The 25656-nt window shown below is 32.7% G+C and overlaps 1 long non-coding RNA gene across 1 annotated transcript in view; it reads right to left on the reverse strand.

The window, feature by feature from the left end:
* The window catches only part of LOC108310023, a 520130-nt gene that overhangs the window by 92394 nt on the left and 402080 nt on the right, over window positions 1-25656 (reverse strand). Inside the window, exon 2 of the long non-coding RNA XR_005201575.1 lies at window positions 13639-13721. This is a non-coding gene — a long non-coding RNA (uncharacterized LOC108310023). The remainder of the gene's footprint in view (window positions 1-13638; window positions 13722-25656) is intronic.

A 25656-nucleotide genomic window follows, 5' to 3' on the forward strand; every position in this document is an offset into this window, starting at 1 on the left:
TGGGATTACAGGCATGCGCCACCATACCCAGCTGATTTTTTGTATTTTTAGTAGAGACGGGGTTTCACCATGTTGACCAGGATGGTCTCAATCTCTTGACCTCGTGATCCACCCGCCTCGGCCTCCTAAAGTGCTGGGATTACAGGCGTGAGCTGAATTTTTATCTTAAAACCTTGCTACTACCTCCCAATAAAGCAATAATGCAAAGGCAAGGAGATTACAATACCACTATGAATATAATACAGACTTTTAAGACACATTAAAACAAGAAAAAAATTAAAATGTATACCAGGATAATTAACAGATTTGCTAAAAGGTACTAAACAAACTTCCATGGTGTTTAGTTCTCAAAAATTTCTAAAGCCATCAGTAAAGAAATATTTTAAAGTTAAACAAAACACATAGCTCAGAATCATTTATGCGGTGTCATTGACGGCCCATAAAAATAAAAAAAGTGTGTGAGGGAATAAAACGAATTTGCCAGATATGCTAACATAACTTGACAAAATAATTCCTTATAGGGATTATAACCAATAGTTACCTGGAACATCTATATTTTCAGGAGAGAATTTTTGAAAAGCATGAGTAAAGAGAACTACATTTCTCAAGTCAAATAGTTTCTAACAACCAATTTTGTATAACAGGTCTAACATATCTGTGTTTGTGATTTGAAAAGCACATACACCAATTCCAAGTGGAATGAAGAATTTTTAAGTGCTTTAGGAAGGATTTGCATAGCAATAACTTTTAATATCTTGGAAAAAGAAATTCCTGATTCCAGCTATCTTCCCCGGGATCATCAGTCATAATCATAATTGGTTCACAAGAAGTACCTAGACCAGTGCTTAGCACAAAGACACTCAATAAATATAATCCCCTCCCCCTACCTCTACTCCTCTGTCACAAGCTATTCAGTGATTCCCCTCTGATGCCTCAGGAACCCCAGCCATTGATGGGGTGAGGTGAGGAGGAGGTCAAACAGGCTAAGCTGTTGATGTGTGAGAAGCTTCATTTTTATATTTGCCCTATATATTGGCATCCAGGTAAGAGTTTCTTTGAATCAATTGTTCTAACTGCAGTAGAGGGAAGAAAGAAGATGACCTCTGTTCTTTAGAAGTGAAATTCTGTCCTCAGCTTTCTCTTTCCAGGGTGACTACATTCATTCTATAGCTTCAACTGTCACCTATACAATGATATCCAGATCTTTTTTTTTTTTTTTTTTTTCAGCCTTGGCCTTCCATAGTGTTGAATAATTCCAGGTGTGTGCCATGGCACCTGTCTTTTTTTTTTTTTTTTAAGAGAGAGAGTCTTGCTCTTTTTTTTTATTTTTTAAGAGAGAGTCTTCCCGGGCTTAGCCACAAACTCCTGGGCTCAAGTGATCTTTCTGCCTCAGCCTCCTGAATAGCTGGACTACAGGCATGAGCCACAGCATCCAGGTTTTTCTTACTAATCAGTCTACTGTCAAGATCATTACAGAGCTGAAACCTTCAGAGGGTGGAAGGAAAGTTTTCTTCACTGCTACAAAGTCATTATTATACCTTTCCATGGATACCACAATACCAGCCACCCTTCTTCCATTCTTAACCTTTAAACAAATTCTCAACATAGTAGCAAATTGGATTATTTACAAATGCAAATGACTACAAAGCAAATCACTGTAACATCTATTCATTGCAATTAGAATAAAATATAAACTCTTATTATAGCATATCCTATATAATATAGGTAAATATATATTCTTAACTCTCCAACTTCACCTTTTATCATTCTGTTTCTAGTTCACAAAAGTCAACTTCACTGACTTCCTGTATTATTTTTCAACTAAGTCAAACTCTCATCACTTTGGGTCTTTACTGCCGTTATTTCATTGGAATGGGCTTCTCTAGCATTTCCTTATTTTCTGAATATTATTGGGACATATGATTTTAAGGTAATCTTCCCCAACCCAAAATGTTTTTCAAAAAGATGCAGAGAAAGAAAACACATATGTTGGTTTGTGTATTTTGGCAACATTATCATTTTACAACTTTATATTAGAAAAATGGTCTCACATACACATGCACACACTCACACACACACACAATTTCTACAAAATTTCACAGAGGAACCCTCCACAAATTGTTCAGGTCAAAAAAGAGGAGACTATGTTACTTCCCGTTCTCTGAACATTACTGATGTTGGGCAGCTATTTAGGAGATAAATGGTTTCTTTAGGTAAAGACTCATGAATTTGATATTTTTCTTTTCAAGTTCTTGACAGCGTTAGTGTTTTTTCTAAAAAAAAGACAGGCAAAGCATTTGTGAGGAATTTAAAAGGAAAAGAGTGATTTAAAATAATAACCATACAATACCCCAAAACAAACAAAAATCTCTATTCACATCACTATTAGGTTTTTAGCCATATCTTCTAACACTGTGAAGCCAAAGTAATCACAAATCTGGTTAGACCAGGGTTCAAGGTGGGGCATCATTTGAAAGCTGACACATTTTGTACATGATCTTGAGGGACTGTGTTAGAGGAACTTCCCTGGTTGGCTAGGGGTTTTGTTTACAGTTGCCCGCCCCCCACCCCCAGGGGGATTAGTTCAAGGGAAATGACTCCCAGGGGATTTGTTCAAGGGAAATGACTTTTCCCACCTCTGGCCAGAGAAAGTTTGAAAAACCTCCTCATTGGATTAGAACAAGAAGGGGAAAGGAATAACTCCCGGGTATAAACTCCAGCCACCCAAGCCTGCAGCAGCACCCCCTCCAGGTCGCCTTCCATGGCGTGGAAGCTGTCCTTTCACTCTGCCTAATACACCACACTACCACACACTCTTTGGTCCATGAGTTGTATTTGAGCTGTAACACTGACTGCGACACCAAGGCCCCCTTTCCCATTCGTCAGGGTTGGAGAGGCCAAGAATCTGAGTTCCAGAAAATCTGGCGGCATCTAATCTGATTACAATCTCTTAAATTGTACTCCTTTAGGAAAACTTCCCTCCTGCCTTCTCTACTGCATCTTTCCTAAGTTCTGATCTCTTTTCTGAACAGTATAACTTTTATTTTTATTTATAATTTTAAATGTATCTAAATTAATTTTTCATAGAGATAGGGTCTCCCTATGTTGGCCAGGTTGGTCTTGAACTCCTGGACTCAAGTGATTCTCCTATGTTGGCCTCCCAGAGTGCTGAGTATTAGCTACCATACCCAGACTACATAATATAACATTTATTATGCAGCCACTTTCAAAAATTATTTTCATAGATGGTTAATTGCGTGTGTGTTCGGAAGGTTTAAAATGGAAAGCTTATTTTCTATTAAAAAATGATCTGTAGATTGGGAAGGTATAATTTTCAGTACAAGGGGTGGTCTCCACAGAACAAAGGGAGGGACTAGCTTAAATAAGGAAAGTTCTCACCTAGGTTCTCAATCAGGTCCACTTATGCAAATGAGAGTTTTACTCCTGTTCAATTCTGATTGGTCAAAATAGTTGAGCCCGGGTTAGGCGGTTTTTAGACCCCAAACCAGAAGTCTCTGTCAGGTGTTTCTTTCAAACAGCCAGTGAGTGGCAGGGAGTTTCCCTTCACAGTTTATCTTGACACTGACAAGGGGAACCTCTTTGGCTTGGTTGTAAAAAGAGAGGTCCTGTGACACTTAGTTCTTTCTAAGAATGCAGAGTATGTGATTGTTCCCTCTCTTAACTATGTAGGCCTGTTTCTGTTTTAACTTTGAGAGGCTCAGTTAGCCAAGGAGAGTCCATTTTGTCTGTTAGTGGGGGCAAAATTTAATAACACATAGAAAATAATGTCTTACATTCTTAAAGAGCTAATTTCTAATTATTCTATATATCTGTCCACATATATCTACAAGTTGACAACATCTGAAATACTTACTAAATTGATGGTTTTTACATGGAAACTCTACAAACATGTTTTGACATGACAGTATTTTTCCTGTGTCCCAGATGTTCAATGCTATGATGTTTTATTGAATATTTAACAGCCATATTTTGTATAAAATGTTAGCATTTAGAAGAATCTCAAGAAGTTACATATCTTTGTGTATCTGAGGACATTTCATTAAGCTAAAAGCCCAAAGATGTTTCTCTAAAAGTTTGGCAGTGTGGAACTTCATGGGGATTTCCTTGGATTGTCTTTACTACATATCATTTAGCAGCTAGCAATTCACTTATTCATTTTGTACTTCTCCTTGGCCATCCTTTGCCAGAACAATTAGATTCCACAACAGGAAATACATTTGGTCCTAAAAACTTTTTTATTATTTATTTTATTCTTGGATATGTGTTTAAAATTTATTCTAAATATGTCAAATATAAAGTCAGATTATCTCTTACTGTTGGAAAACAACAGTTTTATATTGAAATTAGTTTTTAGCCACTTTATATTTCAAGGGAAAACACATTTCTCCTTACAGTACTTAGATGAGTGATTTGGAATGAGGCACTGAGGATCAGAGAACTTGCCTTCAAGTTTTCATGACACCACTTGTGAAGAGAGTTCTGGGCAATCTATTTTTTTTTTCTTTTTCTCCACATTGGAATTTTGTATAGCAGGTAGGCTGGAGCACTGGTCTCCCCATCAATCAGGCAGTTATAAAATAATTTTGCATATGTGTTTCATGAAACTAAGAAGATAGATTTTTGGTTAATAAGGAAAGATGTACTATTTATTTTTTTTTTTAAAAAAAGCTTTTTATATATGTTAAAGATAAGTCTTTACCTTTGTGAAAAAATATTTTTAATACTATTCCACTGATCAGACTTAAATACCATTGATCTTTCACATTCTTTAATTAGTTAATTTAAACAAACAAAATAAATTCAGGGGCATGATAAAACAGATTTGATAAATGCGATATTTTTAAAATTTCTATTAAAGCATGTTATACTTTGCTCTTGTTTAGTTTTTTTCTATAATATTTAATTTTCCATTTCTTTTTTCTGATTTTTCCAATGTAGACAAAAGTTAGTCAATTGAGTAAGGTCCAAATTGCAAGTTAATATGCCTTTAGCATGTATTTTCTAGGCTTAAAATTTTAGTTTTACTCCCATAATTGACTTGAGATAAATCAACTGACTATTCTCATCTCTGGTGGTATTTACTATAGTTGCATTTGCACTTTGCAAAAGTACTCAATAAAGATATATCTTTGCCCCTGAAAAGTGTTTTTCTCTAATTTCTAATGGACAGAAGTTTTCCCCACTTAGATGGAACAGGACTCAGGAAATGTCATCAGTAAGCTGTGACACTGTTGTGTGGAGATCTATTGAGAATGCCAATATAATCATCATTTGAATGCAAATATCATCAGCTTCTCTTTGATGACTTCTTCATTCTATTTATTTCTTACACACATAACAATTTTCTGCCAAACTACAATTCCTAGACATTGCAAACTAGCAGATTTTAACAATTATATAAATTAGAACAATATACACATATTGCATATTGTCAATGACATTCAGAAAATAAAACAGTGTTATTTAATTTGCTAGACACAAGAAATTAAATGACATCAGAATAAAGGACTGTTCTCCATATTTAATCAGTCTAACTTTATAAACAGGTGATTATATTGTTCTTATTTATCAAATTTCACTATTTATAATTATGAATTCTGTCACAGACAGCATCTAGATTGAAAACAGCCCTCTACAGATTGTTGATTTAGGGTCATGGTCCACATGAGTCAATCAAATGGTATGTAAGAGAATGCATCAATGTGGCAGAAAAAAAATATTAGAATTGAATTTAAAATTAGTTTTAAAATCCCACCCTTTGAAAATGTGAATGTTTTGATTATAACATTATATATTATATATGATAGAACATACATATTTAACTCTCCATTTCTTTTTTCTGATTTCCCCTATGTAGACAAAAGGTAGTCAGTCAAGTAAGTTCCAAATTGCAAGTTAATATGCCTTTAGCATGTATTTTCTAGGCTTAAAATTTTAGTGGATATATCTGAACACAACTGCATTATTGTTTTAATTTTTTTCTCCCTAAAGCCTCCTCTAGTTTTTCGAATTGTTTTCAAAGGCTGCATGATACTCTGTTAAGTGGTTTCTTTGTAAATCATTTAGAACAATTTCAACTGGCAAAATATTATCTTCTTCCAATTTTCAACAATTATTTATATTCCTTAACATTATTTTTAGAGAAAAAAATAAATTTAGAAAAATCTGAAGACAAAATGCATTCTGATTTTAAAGTTGATACAATAAGAAAATTTTAAGGAAGAGACACTTTAGCAGAGAGCTGAGTAACCATCATGAATGAAATAAGCAAAGACAAAGACAGGAAGACAACGCAAAGCTGAGTATATGCTCTAAGGGCTACAGTTTGTCAGAGATCTATGAGCTGTTACCCCAGGTGATGGGTTTTATGTCATACAGCTCAATTATTGAAATTGTTTTTCAACAATCTATTTTTGGAACAGTTTTAGATTAACAGAATTATTGCAAAGATAACTCAGAAATTCCTATATAATCCACAATCAGTTTTATTCATGATTAAAATGATATCGATTTCCTATTCCTACTGGGACAGATGTCAATATACGCGGGGCTTAGAACAACGCAAATTTCTTGTCGTAAAGCAGGCTAGAAGCCATAAAATCGATTTGTCAGCTGCGTTGTGTTTCTTCTGGAGACTCTGGGGCAGCAGCTCCCAACCTTTTCAGCACCAGGGATGGATTCTGTGGAAGACAATTTTTCCACAGATGGATGGAGAGTAGAGTGTGTGGCAGGGATGGTTTGGGGATGAAACTTTTTCCACAACAGACCAACACGCATTAGTGAGATTGTCATAAGGAGCACGTAACCTAGATCTCTCGCATGTTCAGTTCACAGTAGGATTCGGGCTCCTATGAGAATCTAATGTCATCACTGATCTGACAGGAGCCCAGGAGCCGGAGCCCAGGAGCCAGAGCTCAGGCAGTAATGCTGGGTTGCTGCCTCACCTCCTGCTGTGCGGCCAGGTTCCTAACAGACCACAGAATGGTACCAGTCGGTCCCCAGGGTGGTGGGGACCCCTGCTGTAGGACATAATCCATTTCCTTGCCTTTTTTTAGTTTCTAGAGGCTATCTCTATTCCTTGACTTATAGCTCCCTTCTTCTACCTCCAAGGCCGACAGAATAGCACTTTCCTATCTCTCTCTCACACACACACATCTCAATTTCGTCATCGCATCGGAAACTTTGACCATCCTGCCTCCCTCTTATAATGACTCTTGTGATTATATAAGGCACATCTGAATAATCTAGAATAATCTCTCCATTTCAAGACCCTTAATTTATATTTGTAGGTTCTCTGTTTTCATGTAGGGTAACAGTTTCACATATTTAGGGGATTAGGAGGTACAATTTTTGGAGGAAGGGAGACATTATATCTTACACTGAAAAGGTATATTTTTCACAATTAGTAAACCAATATATTGATATTCTATTATGTTTTAAAGTCTATTGTATACAGATATTTAGTCTTTCCTTAATATTGGTTTTGTTTCAGGAGCTCATCCATCATACCTCACTACTTTCAGTAGTCATGTTTCCTTAATTTCTTAATGGTTGTAATATTTCTCAGACTTTGGTTGTTTTTTGATAAGCTTAACTACCTGGGGAATTAATTGTTCAGGTATTTTACAGAATATTTTTAAAATGAGAACTGTCTTATATTTTCCTCATGATTATACAGGAGTTATGGATTTTTTGGGAGGAAGACCACAATGGTAAAGTTGCTATCACATCTTATCAAGAGTATATACTCTCAATATATAACTTGTCATTGTAATTGTTCACCTTGATTGCCTGGCTTGAATCATTGTCACTTTTCATCATTCCAAATTTACTTTTCCTTAAGAGTAAATTTGCTCTTTTTAATTCAATTTACACATAGTACTCTTTAGAAGAAACTATGTGAAGTCAATCTTTAAGGAGCAGGGAGCAATGCTTCATATCCTTTAGGGTATCATTACAACATAAATTATTTGAAATTCTTCTTCAAGAGAGATTTATCTATTATCCATTTGCTTAAGAGTTTGATCATTTACATCATGAATATTTATTTTATATTTTAGGTTATAATCATACACAGTTTACTTATTTTATTGCTGAAATTGTTCCAATTTTGCCATTTGGAACTCTTTCCTTTGCTCCTATGTCCCTTTCATAATCCCCATCAGGGTGTGTGCATGCATGCATGCGTGTGTGTGTGTGTGTGTGTGTGTGTGTTGTTTTGCTTTTATTGAGCACTTTCTTACTTTTTGACACTACAATACACAAGAGGCTCCAGACGCATTTTGTGTATTTTCTACCCCAGTCCTAGAGTGAGACACTCATCCAAGCGGCCTGGTTCCTTTTATTGAAGAATGGTATTGGAAACCAAGATCTAGATGTAAAGTGTTCTCAATAGTACTAAAATGTCACTGTTTCTAGGTTCTTACAGCTGACAAAAGAAGAAAACATGTGTATACACTAATTTATGTATATAAACATGTATAGATGATTCTATATGAAACCACCTGTATCTATATGAAGCTGAACATAAGTTCAAACTAATGTCTCCAAATCAAATCCATACTTCATGGGTCATTCTGGCTTCTACCCATTTTTCTGTAACCTGTCCTTGTAACATCAAATCGCCTCCCCCACCTGATATTTATGCACTTAATTCAATTCCTGTATACATGCAGTGTGGTTTCAGAATTTTTAACACGTAACCCCACAGGATACAACTTTCCAACCAGTTATAATGCTTATGTATAGTTCTTTTTGCTTTAGTGTCAAAGACTTTACATTTTCAAAGTTATGTATTTCATCATATTTCATTATTCTACCAGCTTTTTAACTGATGTTATTTAATGCATTTTTAATATATTTAAATTCTTTGGTCACATTCTGCTTTTTGTCCTCCAATTTCAATGCTATTTTTAAAAATTTTGAATACATTAGATTTGTTCTTTGCATAGTAAATTTCTGTGGGTTTTGGCAAACACTTAATTATAGTATCATTCAAAATAAAATCACCACCCTAAAATGTCCCTGTGCTTTACCTATTTAACCCTCCCTTATCAAACACAACAAATAACCAATAATTGGCTTATCATCTTTTTATTTTAGTATTTAAACAGCTGATCAAACACAACAAATAACCAATAATTGGCTTATCATCTTTTTATTTTAGTATTTAAACAGCTGATCAAACACAAAGGTCCTACTGATTGTATCCCAAGTGACCTTCGAGAAGCTTTGTATTTTGTATTCAGATGTAAAATCTAATTGGCATTGATTTTTTTGTAAGATTAATATTTGTGTCAAGATTCATTGTTTTACTTACAGGACATCGACGTGTTTCACCATGATTTTTTAAAAAGACTATTCTTTCTTCATTCACATGCCTTTCCTCTGGATCAGTTTATTACATTTTGACTATATTTGAGTGGGTTTTCTTTGGGCTCTCTATTCTGTTCTGTAATCTATGTGTCTAATACTTCACCAATACCATACAATCATGATTATGGTAGCCTTACTATAAGTCTTGAAATAGAGTCATGTCAGTCATCTAACATTGTTGTTCTTCTTGCTCAGTATCATGTTAGCCATTCTTGTCTTTTGCATTTTTGTAAACTTTAGAATCAATGTTGATATTGACAAAAGAGCTTACTGCAGTTTTAATTGAGTTTGAGTTAAACCTATAGATTAATTTTGGAAGAACTGGCACTTTAATGTTGGCTCTTTCAATTCATGAACACGGAACATCCATTTTTTTAAATATTTGATTTTTAAAATCAGTGTTTATAATTTTTTGGATATAGATCATATATGTATTTGGTTAGAATTTGCATCTAAGTATTTCTCTTTTTTTCCTTATCTAATGTGAATGATGTTGTGCTTTTAATTTTAAATTCCAGTTGTTCATTGCTAATATATGAGGAAGCAATAGAATTTTGTATATTAATCTTGTATCCTGAAACCTTGGAATAATATCTTATTGTTCAAAGAGTTGTCACTGCCATTGTTGCTGTTGGAATTTTGGGATTTCCTACAGAAACAATCAGTTATCTGTGAATATATGCAGTTTTATTTCTTCCCCTCCAATTTTTATATTTTTTATCTTTTTGTCATAATGCACTGGTTAGACCTTCCAGTACAATGCTGAATAAGAATGGTGGAGAGCATATCTTTGCCTTGTTCCAAACGTTAGAGAGAAAGGATTCAAGTTCTCACTGTTAAGTATGAGATTAGGTGTTTTTTGTTTGTTTGTTTTAATTTTAAAAGTTAAATATTGATATCACCTCTATTTTTAGTTTTTGAGTATTTTTAATTTTTAATCATAAATGAGCATTAGTTTATTTGTCAATGCTGTTTCTGCATCAAGTGATATGATTATATAATGTTTTTTCCTTAGACTGTTGATGTAATGATGGTTTTCACTGATTGATTTGCTATGTCTTAGGCTACAAAAGTTGCTGAAAGATGCTATCCCTAGCTTTTACCTCACACAACTCAGTTATATTACTTTATAAAGAGATTCAAGATACTTTGATCCACACAGAGGCTAATTTCCATTTGTTGAAGTGAAATGGCAGGAATTTTAAAAATTTTACTAATGTCAGAGATGGAATGTTAAGATTTCTTCTATGTCACATTATGTGTTGTGTTCTGTTCTCAGAAATATAAGTATGGAAAAATTGGATGTTCACCACAGGAAAACCAAATTTTAAAACTTGCTGCAAAGAAATATTTTGCTTAGCATGTTTCTTCTTCCAAAGTATTACAGAATGAAAGATCCATCACCTGAAGTGAGAGGGGTCATATACAGCTTAAATAGATCAAACAAACACATCAGAATCACTAGGTATTGTGGCAGTAGGCAACCAAAATTCTCACTTACTTCAAGTAGGATGATTTTGGTTTGAGAAGTTAGGCAACAGTAGGCGTCCTAAAGAAACTGCATGCTGGGCTTTCTTGATTACAGATATTATTCATGTTTTCCTTTTTATTCTCTTCCACTCTGGGCCTCCTAACTCTAAGTTGCCTGTGCCTCATCCTAATTTATTTTACTTACTATTACCACCAGCCTCACATTTTACATAACATACCATTCTGAGCATTTAAGTTATTACAATCCCCTCCTTTATTATTCATTTTCAGTCAGCTTCCAAGGTATCACATAATTCTTTTCTCCTCCTACTTTACTAGTGTCTCCTTTATAGGGATATTTGCTGAATTCTTTTCCTGTTCCCAACATTTTAGCGTTGTAGATACTCGAGATCAGTTTTTGGCCTTCTCTTTTCTACCCACATCATTGTATCCTCATTTTATTCAGTTAGATGGCCTAATAGTGAAATATGTACCTAGAATTTCAAAGCTTTATCTTCAGTCTGGTTACTCTCTTTTAGTCCAGATGTATATATTCAACACGCTACTTGCAGAGATACACCCCACACACGCTCCACACACAGAGCATAATCTTCTCTACTTCAGCAGATGACAACTTCTTTCATTTAATGGCTCAGACTAAAGCTTTCACTTATTTTTGACTCTTTTTCTATCATGTTACATCTAATTTGTCAAGAATTCCTCTTGGCTTTATTAAAAAATACATTATAATTCAACCATTATCTACACCACTACAACTCTGATCCAAGCCATCTTTGCTTTTGCTATTGATTGATCCAGTAGCCTCTAAGTTCATCTCCTTGCCCCTACCAGTCTATTATCAAAACAGAAGTCAGAGACATAGAGGTCAGACCACAGTGCTTTTTTATTTAAGTCATTCAATGCTCTCACTTTTTATTATTCAGAATTAAATGGAAAGTACTTCAAATAGCCTATAATTGTCAAAATTATTTGACCCCTATTAGCTCTGTGACCTCATTTTCTTCTATCTTGCTTATATAGATATTGTCTTAATGACCTCTCTGTTTTTCCTCAAACACACAAGTCCCATCCCATTTCAAGCATTTTGACTGGGATATTCCCTCTCTCTGTATTGCTTTCCCAATATTTGCATGTATATCACCTGATCAGTAAGACCTGCCCTAACAGCCTTAAGTAAAACTGCAACCCAGTTATCACTCTCATACTCTTGGTTCCCTTCAACCAACTCTATTTTTTCCATAACACGTACCACATTCTAACCATTATATTTTATTGTTTTACATTTATATTGTTTAATTCATGTTATTGCCTCATCTCAGTCATTTTAATATAATTAGGCATCAGGAAACATAACGGTTTATTTTATTTACCATCACTTTCCAGATACTGTAATCTCTGCCTGGCACATAGTAGAAACTCAATATGTAATTTGTGAATCAATGAATAAGCCATTCCATGTAACAAAAAATATAATGTCTGGCATAAAGCAAAGCAAAATGTTTCTATCTTTGTTCAAGTAACGAAAAGTGGTTGCCAACTGGATGATTCTCAATTTCATATTCCACAAGCAAGAATGAAGTCTGTAAAAAAATCCTACCTCCAAAAAGAAGAAAACTTTCTGATATTAAAAGAAAAGAAAAGAAACTTTACCAGTGAAGGATTTGTGATCATATCCAAATATTATTGCATAAAATCACACACTAAAAAATATCCCAGTGATGCCCAAGCCAAAATTGAAACTTCATACACATAAAAAATTCACGAAGACATGCAAGCATTAGATTCAGTTTCATCAACTGAGGACAAAAACTTAAGATGGCAAATTCTTCTTCTTAAGGACTAAATACACAAAAGTATTTCAATAGAAAAAAAATCTCATAAAGGCAGGATTTCAAGTGACTGTAAAAAAGTTAATGATTCTTTTGAGATTTTAATTCCAGTTATTCATGAGGTACATGTCCTCCAGACTCTACAGCTTTAGTAATTGCAATCAAATTCCTTATAGGAATAGTCTATTTTTTTTTTAAAGGGAATCTGGAAGAAAAGACAGAAAATATTTCAGAGATTTCTGAGGCAAAAAAAAAAAAAAAATAGACTCTTAATGCATGACTTCCAGATTTTATCAAAGCCAGATAAAAAGAGAAAGTACATGCCTGTAGACATTTTCACATATGCACGAAAGTACATACACCCACAAGCATAACTTTCTTTTAATAAAAGGATTCTTATGATTGGTGTCATGCATACCTTCTACAGAATTATGCAAGCTATCAAGATAGTGTACAGGTACCTGGAATAAGATCTCTTCTCCCTAAACAGGAAGTCAGAGTGAACTGGCACCCTAGGTGTAAGATCATTCCTTGCTTACTATCTACTCAAGTGTTACAGTAAAGAGATCCATTCCTCGCTTTCACCCTGACTCAAACACTGCCTTAAACTCACCAGGATTAATTTTAGTACATATGAACATATATTTATCTCATCAATGTCATCCCAAGAAAACTCTCATAGTCCTAGTAACATCTTGTATTCTTTACATGAATTATCATATATCTTTATCTATCTACTATTCTGTCTCCTTTACAATGCTTCCTTAAATCCTAAAATTATTTCTGTATGACATTTGAAATTTATGCTCCATTAACAGTTAAGTATCTCATAATTTTATCATGTGTTCAAGATATTTCTTTCATCTTTATGTTTGAATGTAAATCTGAACCTCTTCTAAGGACCCTAGTTAACACAACTTACCACAGATCTTGTTCCATGGGTCCTGGAGGTGGTGTCAGCATCGTTCTTTCTCCTCATAACCATTTTCAAACCATTCTCCCTTTCTACATTAAAAAAAAAAAGAGAGAAAGAGAATAAGAATCAGAATTATATGTAATTTCATGATTACATCACACTATATTATTTTGATGCTTTGTAGTTAAAATTTAAATTAAAATTTGAGTTAATGTGATTGTATCTGTTTTTTAGCCTTTAAGGAACTATTAAAAATCAAGATATATTATCTGTAAACATTATTTGTATATTCTATTAACTTGCCTTTCTCACTAATTTATATAGCTTGGTAATGTTCTCAAATGCCATAAATTCTAATATTTGCATATTATGCTACTATATGGAATTACATTGATTTATTTAACAATTTCCAGGTAACTTCAATTTCATTTTTACTGGTTAAATAATGCTTTACTTTCTTAAAGTTAAACATGTTACAAACAATATTTTTATCTCAATAGACTTGATAAATACTTATTAAATTCCTTTCTACAACTTGACCTTTTAATTTCCACAGCCTATTTCTGAAAAAAATAAAATTAACATTACATTTTTAGATTACAAAGAAAATCTCAATGAATTTTTAAAAGAAGACATTTCAAAGGCTACATTGTATGATCACCATGCATCCAATCTAAAAGATAGTTTATAAAGGTATAAAGGAGAAAAATAGCCCCATGAAAAATATATTCCATTAAATAAATTTTGAGTTTAAATGTTAATAAAAACCACAATTATCTTAAGCTTTAGAAAACAATGAAAATGAGAACATTGTATATAAACACCTATATCATTGATCAAAAGTCAAGTAAGAAAGAACATTACAAATGAAGCATTCTGCTCAAAAAGTTAAAAAGAAAGCATAAAACAAATACAGAAAGCAGGAATGTCCCAGGGGCAGAAAGAGTCAGGCTTGAGATTTGCCTGAATCCTGCATTTCATAATTTATAATTAAAACAAAGTAAAAAAAAAAAAAACTGGATTATTACACTGAAAATCATGTGGCCTATTTCAGAGTCTTTCGTAAATACTATGCTTTTTATCACTTCTGCCAAATGGCCCATAAGATGCTGCCTTCTATATAACACCACAATTTTAAACTGCAAAACATTAAATGTTACAGAAAACATGCTGTAGAAGTCCACTTTGTCAAAATATCCTAGTTCTATATAGCAAGGCTGTGCAATAACTTGTAAATGAATAAACAAGCATCATAGGTAAGCCAAACTGAAGATTCAAGGAAACATTTTGAGCACCTTGTAAACTATAATCATCCAATCCCTCTTGGACTCCTGACTCTGTTTTGGCAATTTGGAAGCAAGATGAAACTAGATAAAGTGTTTACTGCAAGAAAGGGTGCCTCTGCTACATACAAAGGGAATTGTAAACTTAGCCCTGTGATCCTGCCATTTAGTCTTTTTAATGATTCTGAGCCACAACCTCCCTGAGTTAACATCTTTTTCTCTCTATGCTTGAGCTTTCAGAAGCCTAGAGGAACGCTGACTTTTTTTTTTTTTTTTTAGCCTTTTATTAAACTTAAGCCTAGAAATAAGGGAAAGCTAAAGGAAAAGGATTAGAGAGGTTTATTCAGCACTGTCAGAGAAAGAAAATCCCTGCCTTACTGCCAGATATATTAAACTCCTGATCTTGCAATTGCATAAAATTATCACTGGCATTATATCTATGTCAATTAAATCTGGTGTTGCAGAAAATGATTTAACCAGTTCCCTCTTTCAATGTCTTTCAAGAACTCTAATTAGTGTGAGAGGTGTGTTTCTGTTTCAAGTAGTGCTATAGTCATCTAGGTATTATTCAAAGGCACCATTAAAACTCGTTAATATGGGAGTATCTCAGAGGAGTTTATGGGCTTTCAGGACAGTACTGTTCAGACAAGTTTGTCCATAAAAAGTAATTTGTATTAAAAATGTTAAGAGTATAGTGTTTTCCATCATGAGAAAATATTTCTTTCTGTGTTATAAGCAGATTGCTAATGTTTCTGCTTGTTTATCAAAGATGCCTCATTTTTATAAGACCTAGATTTTTGTTTCTTATGTTATTAATAACCTTCATAAATAGACACAATTTTTTTCTATACCTAATTTGTGTAAGAAAAGAGAAAAGCAATGAATGAAAGTTTAGCTTTTCTAAGTTTACATAGTAAAGCTTCTTTTACTCTTTTGCTACCCTCCTCTATTTTATTGTTGATCTTAACTACAAATAAACTGGTTTGGCAATAAGAAAAGATTTGAATACCCAGCAGCAAATTGAAAATTGGAACTTGGAAAGTATTGCTTTTAGACTCACACATTTTCCTATCTATCCTTCTTGACTAGTACGAAAGCTCATTGACCCATCATTCCATTGAATCCCAATTAGTTTTTGGATAGTTTGCACTTTTTTATGGTGGAAGCATGCCTGATAAAATAGATTACTATAACCTGAGAGTAGATTGCTGTTCTTATGTATTTTCAACTCTATCCAATTCAGTACTGAACATACAGTTAGACATTCTTTAGTGTTTGTTAATTAACACTATTTTCTAAATAGAGCAGTTCAAAATTAATAACATTGATGTATTTTCACTAAAATAAATTATATGTGAAATATTTTATTGTTTTTATATCACCATTATTTAACAAGTGAATTCTATATGTTAGATATAGGGCTAAGAAACAGGAATATAGAGAGGAGTACATTTTAAAAGATTCAGAATCTGGTATGGGGGACAAATAAGTAACAATTATAAAATGCAACAATGGGTTTCATAATTGAGAGATACATTAGATAAATAAATATTTACGTAAGTGATTCTTGGTAAAGGAAATGCAAGTTTTGGGGCAAAGATTCAAGGTTGGGGAGAATTGGACGGAACATATTTTCTATAATAGAAAGTACAATGCTAAATGCTGAAGAATAAATACAATGTGGCCAAGATGAAAATTTGGAGAAGGGTATTTTAGCAAAGACAACAAGGTCTGCTAAATCAGATAAGGGTAAGGGACATAAAGACACTTAAGGCAATTTCATATTATTAGCAGAATATATGTAATAAAATTGAGAAATGAGACTGAAAACAGAGTAAGCAAATGATTAATAACTAAAACAATATTAAAGAATGCTATGGTTTGAATGTGCTCCCTTAAGTTCATATGTTCATACTTAATCCTCAGTGTAACAGTATTTAAAGGTGAGACTTTATCAGGTGATTAGATTATGAGAGCTCTGCCCTGATTAATGGACTAATGCTGTTATCATAGAAGTGATTTCGTTATCACAGATATGAATTTCTGAAGAAAAAAATAAGTTTGACCCTCTTCCTCTCTCACTCTCATACTCTCTTGGTCTGCCATCGTCACCATGGGGTGATGCAGCATGAAAGCCCTCACCAAACACCAGTGTTATGTTCTTGGGCTTCCTAGCCTCCTGAATCACAAACCAAGTAAGCTTCTATTGTTTATAAATTACCCACTCTCTGATTTTCCATTACAGCAACAAAAAACAAATTAAGACAAAGAATTAATACTTTGTATTAAAGGTAATAAATGAGACACAAAAGAATAACGCATAGAGAAAATAAATTAAAAACACAAAATAGCAGTTTTAAGTTATAACATCATAGTATTAAGACTTAACTATTAAGTTACAACAACATAGTATTATCCTTAAATGAAAATAGTGTAGATATATCAGTTAGTCAGACATTGGTGTAGTCAGGGAAAAATCACATACCCACTCTATGTTGTTTTACAAATTGATTTCAAATTTTACAGCATAGGTAATTTAAAGTAAAAGTGTCAGGAAAGAGGTCCTGATCTGCACCCCCAAAGAGGGTTCCTAGAATTCGCGCAAAAAAAGAATTCAGTGCAAAATTAAAGCAAGTTTACTGAGAAAGTACAGTGGTGAAAGGACTCCATACACAGAGTAGGACATTACCGAAAGCAAGAGTAGAAAGGCATCCACCCTATGTACAATGCTTATATATATGGGCAGATGTGTTCCGCTCTCAGGGTTTGTGATAAAGGATTAATTTTCTTAATTAGTATGTTTTGCAAGAATCGATATTATTATCTTTAAAGCAAAATTAGGAATGTCTTTGTTCTCCAGATATTGTGGTATTTGTGCACTCCCAAGTCTGGTTCTGCTTTGTGAACATTGTTAATTTGTTCCCTTAACCATAAACATCTAGACGCTAGGAATGCCTAACTTTCTGGGAATGCAACCCAGCACGTCTCAGACTCATTTTCCTGGCCCTCACTCAAAATGGAGTTGCTCTGGTTCAAACACCTCTGACAAAAGCAGTGTAAAGGAAATAATAAATATAAGATAAAAAAAATCAAGGAAATAAAAATGATAAAACCAATTAAGAAAATCAATTACACAAAGCATGTTCCTCAAAATGTTAACACAATTGGTAAGGCTGACAAATATCAAAAGCAAAGCAAAAAGACACAAATCGGCCGGGCGTGGTGGCTCACGCCTGTAATCCAAGCACTTTGGAGGCCAAGGCGGGCGGATCACCTGAGGTCGGGAGTTCAGGACCAGCCTGATCAACATGGTGAAACCCAGTCTTTAAACAAACAAACAAAAAACACAAATCATCAGTATCCAGAATAAACTGGGCTGTCACCGAAAATCCTGCTGCTATTATAAAGATAATGAAAGTATATTACAAACAACTTTATGATCCCAAATATAACAATTTAGAAAAAAATTGACCAATTCCTCAAAAAATGCAAGCTATTAAAATGCAACCAAGATGAAATAAATAATCTGAACAGTATTAAACCATTAAAGAAATTTAATTCATCATTTAAAAATTCATAGAATGAACATCTACAGACCCAGATGGTTTCACTGGAGAATTCTATTAACTATTTAAAGAAGAATTAGAACTAATTTGACACAATCTTTTTTTCTGAAAAAGAAGAGGAGAGAAAACTTGTATTAGGATAATGTTACCCTGATCCCAAAACCAAAGAGCAAAAAACAAAAATAAATACCAAAAAAGTATAGATGAATATTTCTTATAATCTTTGACCAAAAAGAAATACTCAAGCAAATATTAGCAAACTGAATTTAACAATGTTTAAAACAATATATAGTCAATTGAGTGTGACTTATTAGAAGTTTGCAAAGCTAGTTCTATATTTTAAAAAAATCAATGTAATCCAGCATATCAACAGGCTAAGAAGGCAAATCACATGATTCTATCAATTGATACAGAAAAATCACTTGAGAAAAGCTAGCATCTATTAATAATAATAAACAACTCAGTAAGTATTCAGTAGGAAAAAAATATGTGAAACTTGATAAAGATATATAAAATAAATCTAGAAGTAGTATCATGCTTAATGTTGAAATATTTAGTGTTTCCACTCTAAAATGAAGAACATGGCAAAAAAAGAAGCAATTCTCATCACTCTTACTCAACATAAAACTACAGTGAATCAAGTAAAAAAGAAGTAAAAGGCACAAATTGTAAAGGAAAGAAAAACTGTCTCTATTTGCTGATGATACAATTATCTTTGTAGAAAATTTCAAGTAATTTGCAAAGTAGAAACATTTTGTAGAATATGAAAGTTAAGCAAGGTTGTAGCATATGAAAATAGCACATACATAGACACACATAAGTGAATCACATTTTTAAATAGTAAGAGTAAACATATCAAAACCAAAGTTAAAATCACAATATCATTTATAATTTTTCCAGGAAAATGTTATAAAATATTTAGGTACAAACTTAACAAAACATGCACAGCATCTATATACTAAAATTAAAGAATGTTGATAAAAGAAATGAAAGAAGTACCAAATAAATTTAAAGGTATGCCATTCTCATAGAAAGAACCAACATAGTAAGGCTGTAATTTATTTTCAAATTGCTTCACAGGTTCAGTGATATTCTTATGAAAATCCCAACAAGTTTTGTTGTTGTTGTTTTGTGTCATGTTTGCACACTTTGACAAGCTCATTCTAAAATGTTTATGGAAAACCACAGGCCCTAGAATATCCAAAACAATTTTGAAAAAAAATATAATTTAAGATGAATATATTCAATATTTTCTTACCATATAGCTATATAATCATGAGAGTACATTATTGGTGAAAGGCTAGGTCATAAATCAACAGAACAGAATACAGAACCTAATATTAGACTCCCACAAAGGCACAAAAGCTATTCAAGGCAGAAAGTATAGCCATTTGTTTGTTGTTTGTTTGTTTGTTTTTGAAGGCGGGATCTTATTCTATCATTCAGACTGGAGTGCAGTGGCACAATCATAGCTCACTGAAGCCTTCAACTCCTTGGCTAAGAGATCCTCCCACCGCAGTCCCCTAAATAGTCTGGACTCTAGGTACATGTCACCACACCTGGTTAATTTATTTTTTAAAAAATTATTGTAGAGATGAGGGTCTCACTATGTTGGCATGGCTGGTCTTGAAATCTTGGCCTCAAGCAATCCTCCCACATTGGCTGCCAAAAGCTGTCACATTACAGGAGTAAACCACCACACCCATCTAGCATAGCCTTTCAAACAAATAGTATTACTGCAATCAGATAGCCATAGCAAAAAAAAAAAAAAAAAAAAAAAAAACTTGATCTTAAATTCACACCTTATGCAAAAGTTAACATAAATAAATGTATCTTGGATTTCAATGGAAATTATAAGACTGTTTTTGTGAAAAGTAGGAAAAAATCTTGGTAACTGCAGTTAGGCAGACCTCTTAGGCTTGACACCAAAAGCACAAAGCATAAAAAGAAAACACAATGATAAATTGTACCTCATCAAAACTAAAAACCCTTATATGAAAGGCCCTGTTAAGAGAATTGAAAGATAAGCTACAGTCTGGGAGAGAAATAAATGCAAACCTATTATTCAACAAAAGACTTTTATCTAAAATATATAAATAACTCAAAAAGCTCAACAGATAGAAATGAGTAATCCAATCAGAAAATGGGAAAAAATGAATTGAACACACATTTAACCAAACAGTATATTCAGATAGCAAATAAGCAAGAAAGATGTTGAACTTCATTAACCACTAGAAAATAGCAGGTTAAAATCACAATGAGCTATACTAACATACCTATCAGAATGGCTAGTATTTAAAAATAAAATCATGATAATACAAATGTCAACAGAAATGTGGAGAAATTGAATCATTCATACATTGCTAGTGAGAACATAAAATGATACAGTCATTCTGAAAATTATTTGGCAATTACTTATAAAACTAAAATGCTCTTACCATATGACCCAGAAATTGCACTTTCAGGTCTTCATCCCAGATAAATGACAACCTAACACCAAAATCTAAATAAATGTTCATAGCAGTTTCATTAATATTCACAGTATCCAAAATCTAGCAACAACCCTGTCCTTCTATGGCCAATGGTTAAATAAACTGTGATACATACTTGCCATGGAACATTACTCGAGGATTAAGAATACCAACTATTGACATATTTAACAACCTAGAAAATCTCAAGGGCACTATGTTTAATGAAAAAAAAAAAAAAGCCAATTGCAAGGGGACACATACTGCATGATTTCATTTATATAACAGTGTCTAAATGAAAAAACTTTGTTATAGCCCCAAATTAGAAGCGGCTTGATGTCCTTCAACATGTGTATAGTAACCAAACTATTATACATTCATGCTATAGAATGCTACTAAGAAATAAAATGAAAAAATATTAATATATGTGAAATTTAGATAAACTATCATTAAATTATGCTGAATGAAAGAAGCCAATCCCAAAAGTTTACCTATGGCATAATAATTTTTTTTTTTTTTTTTTTTTTTTTTTTTGATACAGAGTGTTGCTCTGTGGCTTAGGCTGGAGTGCAGTGGCTTGATCTCAGCTCGCTGCAACTTCTGTCTTTTGGTTCAAGCGATTCTAGTGCCTCAGCCTCCCAAGTAACTGGGATTACAGGCACCCACCAGCACACATGGCTAATTGTGTGTTTTTAGTAGAGACTAGGTTTCACTGCGTTGGCCAGGCTGGTCTTGCTCTCGTGACCTCAAATGATCCACCCTCCTCAGCCTTCCAAAGTGCTGGGCTTACAGGCATAAGCCACCACGCCTGGCCCTGCATAGTCTCTAACGCTTTTGAAATGGCAAATTTATAGAAATTCATAACAGATTAGTGACTGCCAAGGGATAGGGACAGGCCAAGGGAGAGATGTGAGTATGCTTATAAAAGTGCAATACAAAAGATCCTCAGGAGAATGGAAATATCTTGTATCTTGAATGTATCCATGTCAAAATCCTGATAGTGACATTGTATTAAAGTTTTGCAAGATTTTACTATCAGGAAAAAGGGTAAAGCATTTATAGGCTCTTCCTGATATTTTATTCCAACAGATTGTGAATCTATATTTAACTCAGTATAAAAATATTAATTAAAAAACACAACTGAGAGCTAAATAATATATTTGTACAAGTCACTCTCTCCTGCAAACACTTTTAAAAGAAACAAAAGCAATAAAAAAAATCAATGCTAGAAAAATCAAAATCAACCATGCCTAAATTATTGAGAATATTTAAAAATATGAAAAAAGATTTAATTTAAACTAGACAGAAGAACAGACATACTGTAATAAATGTATTCAAACTTATAATACAGCAATTTTAAAGTTGATATATTTTTATATTAATAGACTAAAAGTGGTATATTCTTATATATTAAATTAAAATAGAAAAGGTTGAATTAGCAGACAGTTATTATGTTTTAAAATAAAGTCTTAGCTTCAAATAAACCTGACTCTGACAAATAAAAATATATTTCCATTTACAGGCAAAACAGGAAGACTGTATGTACTATTTTAAAACTCAATTCATTTTTAGTGTATTTTATATATCAGCAAATATATTTATATTTTAATTTTTTTATGATAGACATTCATATATTATAAAATCATTTCATTAAACATTTATATATGTTTTTACTTCATAGAAGCAAACTTGCTTTGTTGAAGGACTTAAAATTTTAACAGGTTTTTAAATATATTTGTCAGATATTTCCTCTATATGAAGATTGCTGCTTTCCACATTTTTGAGATAGCTAGAAGTATCTTTCCTTCCCTTCTTCTTTCCTTCCTGACCATCTCTCTATTTCGTCTCCTGTCCTTTCTGTCCTTCTTCTTTGTCAATGTTATTGAAACATGACTTATATTTTAAATTGCCATTTTCTTGATTGCTTTTCAGAGTGAATGTATCTCTATAAGACATTTGCTCATTAATATTCTTTTTTTTTTTTTGCTTAGTAACCATGACTCTTCTTTTTTAATGCTTACATATAACACATGGGTATGTTAATATTATAAGATACATTAATATATGTTAGTGTATATGGGTATGTTAATATTATAACCATGCCACTTCTTTAAACAATCTCCAAATATGTATACATTTGAAGATTTATATATATATATATTTTTTTTTTTACATTTTATATATATATATATATATATATATATATATATATATATGTATATTTGGATTTTTTTTTAAAGAAGAGCCATGGTTATTCTATTAACACTTTCTGGATATATTGTGAGGGTCCCAAGAGAAACTTCTAGGTAGGCTCCATATGGTCTTTCACGACCTAAGCTACTATTGCCACTTGTATTGCCAAGTTAATATCAATGAGATTGTTGTCATTGTTGTCTTAGAAACATCTCTAAAAGACAACTCCTTTCATATTTCCTTGGATATATAATGAGCAGCTTACCTTTAGCCAAATACACCTTGCCACCTTCTCAGACCATCTCAGCCGGAAACCAATTTTTCATGATTTTATAGTATCACATTTATATCATAACATTCATTCTTTATCATAGAAATTAGGAAGGTGAGCTGTGTGCTAGACTAAATGTAATCCCAAATTCAGCAAGCTATTATATGTTTGAAAGGGAAAACTTAGTCCTTTTGTCTCAGTTTGCTTATATATAATAGTGAAAGCTTTTTCTACTCTTACTATTCTTACATTCTTAAGGTCTCTTAGCTATTAAGAACTGTCAGACATATTCTAGTAGCTAATTTTCCTATCCTGAAATTATGTACTGCATCTGGTCTATGTACTTACTGGAGATCTGACCTCAAGTGTTTTCTGAGCCCAGGCTTCCAGGGGTGGTGTCTTTTACCACAAACAATTATTAAAAATTGTAAATGTTGGTATTGTGATTTAATTCTCTGTACAAAGAAAGAAGCTCTATGCAGTGGGTTTGTGGTTTAATGGTCACAAAAATGTTCACACTGCTACTACTCAGCACATGTACAAATTTTCAAATTTATAAATATTAAAATTTTAAACTTACACTAAGTCTTTTCAGTTTCTTTAAAGACCCAGGTATGAGTGTATGCTTAAATATTTTCCTCTATTACGTAACTAATGAAGGTATAAACTTGTATTTAGTTTTTCAGAGCGTGCTGAAATATGATTTTAGGAAATAAATTAAGACTATGTATTGAGCCAGTTACAGGCTGAACATCAAGTTGATAAAATTTTATTTGTATTTTTAAAATTCATAAATGGGAGTTAAAATGTGTCTTTTCACTAAATATTTTTATTACAAAAAATAGTAAAGGATACTTCATTATGCATTTGGAGGATTAGAAGTGTTAAAATACGGAGAACATTCATAATAAGGTTGGAACATAGTGAGCACAAACTAGAGTAACTTTATTTAAGTAAATTCCGTTATTTAGGTCTATGCTACTATATTTCAAGCTCCTGGAGAAAAGAGATGATGTTTCTTGTAATTTTATAACTCAAGAGTGACTAATATGTACTTTATGCTCCATGGATACTCACTTTTTATGCAGAAAATGATTCTTTTCTTAGCATAATATTTGATAAACAGATCATAGATCAACTGTTGCTTCTTCAAAAAGTTCTTCTCTAAAGTAAACCAAACACTAAGACTTTAATCTATGTTTTAATCATACATAACACAATTTATTTTTTTCTTTATGTATTTATTAGCCTTACATGCGCTCTGAGGTCTTGGATTTGTTGTGTACCTAGCACCTGAAGAATATCTTACACATAGTAGATAATTACTTGTTGAGTAAATGAATATGATATTAGTTAACTTTATCTTTGTTGTTTAAGAGGCATGTATTTTTCAAGATACATTGTCATTGCTACTAGTCTATTAAAAAGTCACTTATCTATCCTAATAAATCTGTTTGGATATGCTCAATGTGTATTTTTAATCCTATTTATTTTCTAAATAGTATGGCTATAATTGATTACATTCTATGTTGTAAGGCCCATTTTAAATTGATTTTTTCTATCCTTTGGTATTTAATAGAGAAGATAGTAGCCAAAAATTAACTATACCTTTTGGTCACAATATTCTAAATTTGTTTATGACAACGTTTGTTAGGGCAGTATTTTAACACCTTTTACTGCAACACACTGAAATTAAAGATGAATGCTGCAATAATGCTATCTTTCAAAAATTCTTAGAATTATTCTGGGGAAAACTCTTTCACATGTACACAGACTTTTAACAGTTCATTTTAAAAGTTAATCTTCACAAATCTCACAGATAAGATTTTACTTTCATGGTATGCTTATTTTGATCAAAGGTAGGTCCTATAACCTATAAAACAAAGATATGACTGAAAGAAAAGGGCTTTTTCTCTATAAAAAGGGATCAATTATTCTCACCAGAAAGTCATTCTATTTCTATCAAGTTTGCTCCAGGAGAAACTTCCTGTTGCTATTACTCTTATAAAGAGAGAAAAGCAACATAGAATTTTTGATCATTTACCAGAAAGTCACAGATCATCCTGATTGTGTCTGCTAAGTATGCCAGTTATTACTATGAGGCAGCACAACTGCTTACCAAGGTCCTGAAAGATGTGCTCACCAACCCAGAATAGAAATGGAGCCAAGTTTGGTGAGTTTCTGGCATAGACAACTGTATATTATATTCTAGCTCTTTTTTTTTTTTGACACTCAAAATAGTA

Source organism: Cebus imitator, unplaced genomic scaffold, assembly GCF_001604975.1.
Source record: "Cebus imitator isolate Cc_AM_T3 unplaced genomic scaffold, Cebus_imitator-1.0 Scaffold100, whole genome shotgun sequence".
NCBI lineage: Eukaryota > Metazoa > Chordata > Mammalia > Primates > Cebidae > Cebus > Cebus imitator.